Source organism: Penaeus chinensis, chromosome 8, assembly GCF_019202785.1.
Source record: "Penaeus chinensis breed Huanghai No. 1 chromosome 8, ASM1920278v2, whole genome shotgun sequence".
Taxonomy (NCBI): Eukaryota; Metazoa; Arthropoda; class Malacostraca; order Decapoda; family Penaeidae; genus Penaeus; species Penaeus chinensis.
The window spans coordinates 38,301,052-38,309,662 of record NC_061826.1 but is presented as its reverse complement, the minus strand read 5'-3'; the positions used below and the strand labels follow the sequence as shown (position 1 = coordinate 38,309,662).

The window sequence follows — 8,611 nt, the reverse complement described above, 5'->3', positions numbered from 1 at the left end:
TCATTGCCAATGACAATCCGCCCATTTTTCATGCTTGTCCTCACCAACCTTCGAAGCTTCAAATCATTACAAGTCTGTTATCAATAATCACCAAACTACGAAGTACATATTCGCCGAGATAAAAAAAGAAAAAAAGAGTATCAAGGAAACTAATTATCTGAAATACGTCTGCGGCCATTCAAATCCAGCGCCAAAACAAAACGAATCTGCGTGAATGTAACCTCAAAGCGCCTGAATAATAAACGAGACGATGAATTACCGAGAAATAACTGCCTCGAGAGACAACACTACCTTTTCTCTCGGTTAACGACCAATATGCTAACACATAAACAGAAACAAAACCACAAGAACCGCAAAATAAGCACTCCAATGTTTATCGTTTTCCTATCCCTGCTGGCGAGCTCCGGGGGTAACTGACCTAGAAATTGGCAACCTTAACCTAAATTTTTACAAAACACAACAAAGGATGAAAATGCAAATCAGTGCTGTTTACCCCATTATTGAAAAAAAGTGACAAAAGGGGGCTACCCATCATTACTTCCTAAATATATATGAAATAATTAAATCAAAACAGAAACGAATTGAGAAACAATTGAACACCGTAAGTGACAGCCCAGTCTCGTCTTCCTAACGTTTACTCTGGCAGTAAAACTCTCCGGACTTTCTCCCCAGTATGATCCTTTGCTAATATCTTTCTTAATACGTTTCAGACAAGAAAGAAGACAAACTTCCCTGCAAAATAGGCAGCCTTTACATACTCTACAGAATATCCCAAATATTTACAATTAGCTTTCAATTCACCCTTAGAAACAATGAGACCCGCTTGATGCTGTCAAAGCTGATTGCTTGTTGTCTGCTTCACATCCAATTTAAGAAGCCATCAGCATAATACAATGGCCCTCCGACGGAGAATGGGATCATCTAATCCCAATGCACTTAAGGCGACGACGAAGGCACTGCTCTTACCTGGTGACAGCGTGAGGCACTGGCACCGTGATGAGCGCCACAGGTGAAATGCCACGGGGAATCTCGTCGGAGTGAGAGATTCGTCCTCAAAGACTTGGGGTTTTAACTTGAGCCTCTACACCTCAGACTCGAGGAATGTCTTCGCTACTGACAAGAATTCGAAGGAAAAGCTTAAAACAAGCAAAAACCACAAACGTATACCTGGGACTGCCAGAATATCTTGCCTGTCGAAGGTCATGACACAGTTAACATTCTGACTTTTAGTTTAGTTTACTTCTACTCTTTCTCATTCCCTTATACAAACAAGAAAAAAAATCAATAATTTCCAACATTCATCTTACCAGGCTAAAATAAACCTCCTTTAGTCCAAGAAAGGAATCTCAGAGCGAGCCATGTTATGAAAACGCGATACACTTGACACAACAAAAACACGCAGTGAGAGCAGTGTCTCAGGGGACGAGGTATTATTAGTCTCTCTCTCTCGTTTCCTTGCTACGCTGCCACGCCAATATACGCCACATCAAAATAAAATATAATCCATTTTTTTTCTTGAGGGGGGTGGGGGGCTCACCGGTAATATGCTTACTTTCTGAACATATGCACATAAGTTTGAACAAACACATGAATCGATAGATACACAGCATACAGGTGGTGCACGGGGGAAAATATAAACATATGTTATCTTTATTTCGTTCCTAATCATTCTGAAGGTTTTGATTCATGCATCTAATAATACTGTTGATTAAAACACTGATATTTTTGGTACATCTTGTGAGGCCAATTAGCTGGAAGATCTAGTCCAAGTTCAGCTTCTTCGAAATTCAGAAATAAACTTCAAAGTCTTAACCGTGCGAACCGTGAGGTTTACATTAACGAAAATGCGTTATTCATAGATCCCTATTATTAAAGTTGAATGCTACATTACGCTTTAATAAACTGCATGGCGTTTATGAAATGGGAAACAATTTACTAAAAGCAAACAAAAAGGAAAGAACAGAGAGAAATAAAGAAAAGAAATACAGCGCAGTTCCACGCGTCCGCCAGCACCAGGCAGCCCTCCCTGCATAAACAAACCGACACGCACACATCACGTAACGAAGGAAAGGAAACCCACTCTCCATGCACGTGCATTATTCCATACATATTTTTAAAATATCGTTACTGATACTACGACAAAGTTATAGTGGGAGAATATACTTGTACGCGATCTGTGGACTAAAAATGGAATAAAACAGCTGACGTTTCTAATTCCTCTTTTATACATCCGGGTCGTGCCGGAGTGACGTGCACGTGTATCATCCTGGGTTTCGTGCTCTCCTTGGTGATTTTGATATAGAGAGCTTTTTTCCCCATTATTCCAATAAACTTCTTCGGTTATTTAGTTTTAATTCGACTTCTTCTGAGTCCATTATGTTAAGAAAAGTTTCTACTCGGCACGATTCCGGACGATTTTTCGAACAATTATCGAGTCATCAGCGCCAACAGCTCGTCTATGCAGCAAAAGCCATTATCACATATATTGATCTTCCTCGTGTCTAATGTGATTTCGCTGATAAGACACGTTAGTCACGAACGCTATCGGTTACAGGAAAGTGTGCTTTCAAATGACCTTATATTGAAGTCAAAGTATGACTTCACCGGTCAGTTTCTATAATTTTAAAATATCTTTTCACCTTTACATTTTATATATTTTACCTTTATGTTCCGTGCATTTTACGAACACCAACAAGTTATCTCCAGGACCTTTGTTAATTTAAGACACAAATTGTTGGTTCCTTTACAATGACAATTTCCCCACGTCTTGTCCGGTTTTTGTGCAATTGACCGGTTATTGTATCGTGACAAATTTCAATGACGTTTTAATAAAGGTTGAAAAAAGCCGTTTCCCTTTCCGCTGAACCTCAATGCAAAACAATCCTTCCTCCACTAAAAAAAAAAAAAAAAATCGAGGATTTCCCCACTCATAAACCGATGAAAGATACTTAACCATACAACTTACGTATATTTTTATATGTTATTCTATGTTATCTGTCATATCACACCGTTATCTCCGAGTCGGGAGCACGTGGCCACACCCTCGTTGCAACAAGAACCGGACTTCACTTCGTCATCAATGGTTCTTGCAACATTTCCAGCCGGTGAGTGTTCCGCTGAGTGATTAACTTTTCCGACGCCCTGACAGTGTGTTATTTGTTGGCTCTGTTACCATTGTGGAATTTTCACTCTTTTTGCTTTGTTGTGTTTGTTTGCCTACGCTGTCGAAAGTTCATTTCTCTAATGAAGAAAGCGGCGAGTTCAAAGACACGGCATACGACCAGTGCGATTCTCGGAGACTAACATTTGTCGAGTCGAAGTCTTACAAACATTACAGCGGGAAATTTTTATCCAATAAGGGCAGCAAAAATATGAGCTAAACATTTATAAGCTATCAGACAACACACACACACGCGCGGACGCACGCACACAGAGAGAAACTTTTATATATTTCATATACATACCGGTATGTGTGTACACACACACACACACACACACACACACACACACACACACACACACACACACACACACACACACACACACACACACGCACACACCCACGCGCGCACACACACCCACACACACACCCACACCCACACCCACACCCACACACACACACACACATTAATATATACACACACACACACACACATTCATATATATATATATATATATATACACATATACACACACACACATACACACAAGTACATGTATGTGTTTGCATATCTATCTATATGAATATATAAATGTATTCATATGTATAAATACATACATATATATATGCGTAGACCTATCTATATATGTATATGTGTATGCGTGTGTGTGTATTATACATATATATAATAAATATTATAATATATATATTATACATATATACATATATTTCATATATATATATATATATATATATATATATATATACGTATGTATATATATATATATATATATATATATATATATATATATACACACACATACATACACTCCTACACGCATATATGCACAATATATATATTCATATCAATATACATATAAAGATAGATACCTGTGCGTGCGTACATTGTGCTTGTACATGTATGTGCGTGCGTGCGTAGCAATAAATACATATCCAGTAATGATGTGCATTAACGAAAAAGTTAACGTTCACACAGGTTCTAAAATCACGTATACAGTACATACACAGGCACTGAAAATAGGTGATCCGTTCAAGCATAGAACATGCACTAAAACAAAGGTTTGTTGCTTGCAGAATATTCCCTCCCTATCTGTGTCTGGTTTTTACTTCCGATAATCAATATGACCTTCTGATATCCGGATACTTTACAGGGTTTCGGCTTAAGAAAATACACGCACACACGGATTGGCTGCTTCGTGTACAAAGCTCTATTTACGTCTAGAATGTTATATTTTTTGTGTTGATAAACTAAATCGTTACTTACAGATTCACACACAAAAAAAGGAAAGGAAATGGTGAGTGAAAATCGACTGCAATTCGACAAAATCTGGGAAACGAAGAATACAAGTTAAGAAATAAAACAAGATATTAACAACAACTTGATCATTAAAAAACGGAGACAAAACTAGAAACAGAACAGGTGGCGCGTGAATGACGAACAACACCTGTTTACACTGTTCTAACCGGTTCTGTCAGCTGGGACGTAAGAAGACCGGCGACACGCTGTTCCTAATGGATCCGACGAGGGACACCACACCCGGCTACTGCATGAGTGTCCCTGCATGGTATGAAAAGTGACTTTCCATTCCATCGCGCTCCACCTCTCCTTTTTATATTTATGGATATCAGGTAATGGCTACTGCTAGAGTTTTAACCACTACATATAAAGAACAAGAAGTTGTTTTTTTTATCTATCATCGAATGTTCTACGATCCATGAAATAAAAAAATGTTTTATTTCTAGTCTGCTGCCTGACCTAGCCAACGGAGTTTTTCTCACAAATTCAATGTTCGATTTTCAATACATGAGCGCATACAGTCATACATAAAAATAACAAAGAATTGCCTTTTATAAAGTATGATAAAAAAAAAAAAAAATACACTGCCAAACTCAGAGGGAGAGAAAGGTAAGGGGCAAAAAGGAAGAAAAATTCAGATATCCACATACCCGCCCTTTAATCTAAGCCTTGCTCTAAACCTACGACCCCAAGGTAAAACTCAATGCATCATCACCACTACAGCTTTCTAATTCAAATTCAATAAACCATATACTTGAAATGAGCAATTGCACATTGCCTTTTTACGCCGTTATACATCTACTGACTGAGGCGATGTCTGTGTTACGCTGCTTGAAAAGACTATATATATCTTGGCAACTCGCCACAATGTCACTATGCTAAGGCGCACATAAGGGGAGCATGTGTAACGCATATGGCAAACGCGTGAACACAGACACAAAGAAAAACATTCTATCACGCAGACTGAAACAGAGCAACGGAGAAAACATATAGACATATATATTCATATCTATATAAATTTATATTAATTAAACCTTGGCGTCTTTGCGCCAAGGTTTAATCAATAATCTAGAATGTGTTAAGTATATACGCACATGCGTACAGCTCTACACACACGCACAAACACAAACACAAACACAAACACAAACACACACACACACACACACACACACAAAATAAAATATATATGTGTATATATACATATATATATATATATATATATATATATATATATATATACATGTATGCATGTATGTACATACATATGTGTATACATGTATATACATATATATGTATATACATGAATACATATACATATACATATACACATATGCATATATACATATACATACAAAGAAATATAGATTGGGAAAAGGAGACTGATGGAAAACAAGACATGAGGTAAGCTAAAGAGTGCCGAGAAAAGGTGGAATGAGGAGAGAGGAAGGAAAGGACAGAAGGTGGAGAGAAAATGAGGGAGGAGGACTGGGAAACAGAAGACGCGGGAGGGGAGAGAAAAAAGAGGAGGGGGGGAAGCGAGGAAGATGAGAGTGAAGGGAGAGGCGAGAGGGGAGAAAGAAGTAAGGAAAGAGAGAGAGGAGTAACAGGTAAGAGGAAAGACGTGAGAGAGGAGTAAAATGGGAGAGGAAAAGGAAGAGAAGATATAGGAGAGACAGGGGAGAGGAGGGATGAGAGAGGAGGAAAAGGAAAAAGGAAAGGGGGGGGGGGAGAGAGAGAGAGAGAGAGAGAGAGAGAGAGAGAGAGAGAGAGAGAGAGAGAGAGAGAGAGAGAGAGAGAGAGAGAGAGAGAGAGAGAGAGAGAGATGAGACAAAAGAGAGAAAAGAGAAAAAGGAGAAAAAGAATGAAGAAAAAAGTAAAAAAAAATAAGAAAAATAAAAAATAAAAAAATAAAAAGATAAACAGATCAAAAGAGATTAAAGTGAAAGAAACCTCAGTAAATAAAACAAAGCAAACAAGATTCGCGTCATACTAAGCAAGCTGACAGAGAGCTCTACAAATACAACACAGAGCTTCCGTCGAATTCAGAAAATCTACCTGCTAACTGACGTGATCTCTGCTTCCCTCCCTCTTCCCTCCCCGCCTGTTCACCAAGTATTGATCACCAAACCTTCTACACGTGCACGGTCCCCACAACCAACCGTGCTGCAGCGAACTAGCCCCATGGAAAATCGCCATTTCTACTAATTTTATGCTAATGTACTGTTTACGTATCAGATCAATTTCTAGACGTTTAATGATCGGCAATCAGTTACTGTTTTTAGTTTACTTGGATGAAAAGGTAGACAATTTTCTCGGAAATATTTTATGTCACATGTTACTAAGATGTTGCATTCTCGTAGCACGGTCTTATCTTATCAGAGGATATTCATCATTCCTAGAGTATTATTTGATAAATTTTAATTCTTTTGTGGCATTATCACCCGTTACTGAGCAATATGTGAAACGTTATCGAGTAAAAACCTATGCTTCTTTACGTTAACATTTGTTTTCAGCTTTTAGAACTTCACACCCAATTACATTCCCAGAAAGTTGATGATAAAAAGATTGCACAAATCGAATATCATGCAGGCCAAATACTTACTTAAATCGCCTTGATTCGTTGTTAAGTGGATGGATTTGGAAGATACTTGAAGAATGCTTCCCTTTAAGAAATAGCAAAACGCGATCTTTGGCGGAAAAAACAAGAGTGAAAAGGTATAACACGCGACTGACACCAGACACCTCCTTCCGCTCACTCTCCTTGTGAAAGCTTGGCACTGTGTCAAGCGTTATGATTTGCTGATCTTCATTTACGGCGTGCTGGGTGAATGCAACTCTCGGATGATAATCTCTGTGTGTTTATTTATCGTTTTTCATTGAGCAGCCTGCATGTCTCGGTTATTGGATACGGATAGAGGAGGTTTTGGGGTAAATGTAATTAATTTTGAGGCTTCTACTGTCGTCTGCTCTGGCCGCTTTGCGCTGTATCTGCATAGAAAATCCGCTCGTAAAACTAGTGCCTTTGTTCTTCTTTTACTCAGGTGCAGTGAACCTCGTTCTGAATTAACACTTTTTTTTGTCTTTGAATGGATTACATATTTACAAGAGAAACGATGAAAGAAATAGATATATGCCGTGTATTGTTGGCGGAGGAATAAATAGGGGAAACAAGGCGGGGAAAATGAATCCTCGGTGAAAGTTGTTGCAAGCTGTGACCATTTTTTTCTCGTTTGTGTTTTTTATTAAGACTCCCGGTTAAATTTATATCTAATTCAATGTTCCCTTTATGATATGAACGAAAAAATGTAGACCATCGGGTCAGTAAGTGTTGCCTATGAACTTTCACATGGATCAGGATCTTCAGAAACACGCGCATCTAATTATGATTATTATTGTTATCTTATTTGTCTACAATTGTTACAGCAATTCCTGCTTCCCAAAAATCAAGTAAACATATATGCATGAACTCAAAAAGGTGTGTAACGCATGGACTGTAAAGAGGCTTCTGCATTAAGTAGTTAAAGAATCATTTCAATAACTACCTCATCGTTCAAATATTTGAAACCCGAGGTCATATCAAATCAACGTAAAAATAAAGTAGAAATAAAAGAATTAGCAATATGATACATTGATAACTTCTGATTTTCAGACCGCCAATCAGGTTTCAGCTTTCAAGGGCGTTGGGGACCAGCAACCAATCAGGGAGCGGAACTTCGAAAACGTAAACAAAAGCACGTGTCTTGATCTGAAAAACAGTGTGAAATGTCATCTGAATGCAAACAATTAAGAGAAAATTAGCTCTCGTGAAACACTTTTTGTTGTATAACAGATCAGAGTGTACTTTGCAAATTGTGTAGAAGAAAATAATTTGGAAATCTCAACCAATATTAATATTTTCGATCAAGTAATGCAAATTTCCTTAAAAACAAGAAAAGGAAAGTAAAGCATAGTTGTCATTCGTTCAGTCTGCTGAAACGTTTATTATTATGCTTGATTATATATGTTGTGAAAATGCTTTATTAGTAAGAGAAATCCTAGAACTTTACCTATACCCGTATAATGTCCTTCATATTATAAGTAAATTGAAGCTGATGAGAAACGGAAGCTAGACAGCCTAGTAGATGTCATGACTG

The 8,611-nt window shown here is 37.9% G+C and overlaps 1 protein-coding gene across 2 annotated transcripts in view; it reads right to left on the bottom strand.

Moving 5' to 3' along the window:
* Positions 1-7,259, bottom strand: part of LOC125027914 (cytosolic purine 5'-nucleotidase-like) — a 72,819-nt gene extending 65,560 nt beyond the window's left edge. The window contains exon 1 of one of the 2 annotated variants that reach the window (XM_047617052.1): positions 7,081-7,259. The gene's annotated coding sequence lies outside the window, so the exon portion shown is untranslated. Of the gene's footprint in view, positions 1-966; positions 982-7,080 lie in introns of those variants that run through there. The other variant, XM_047617053.1, reaches the window with a different exon arrangement.
* Between the last annotated feature and the right edge of the window lie 1,352 nt (positions 7,260-8,611).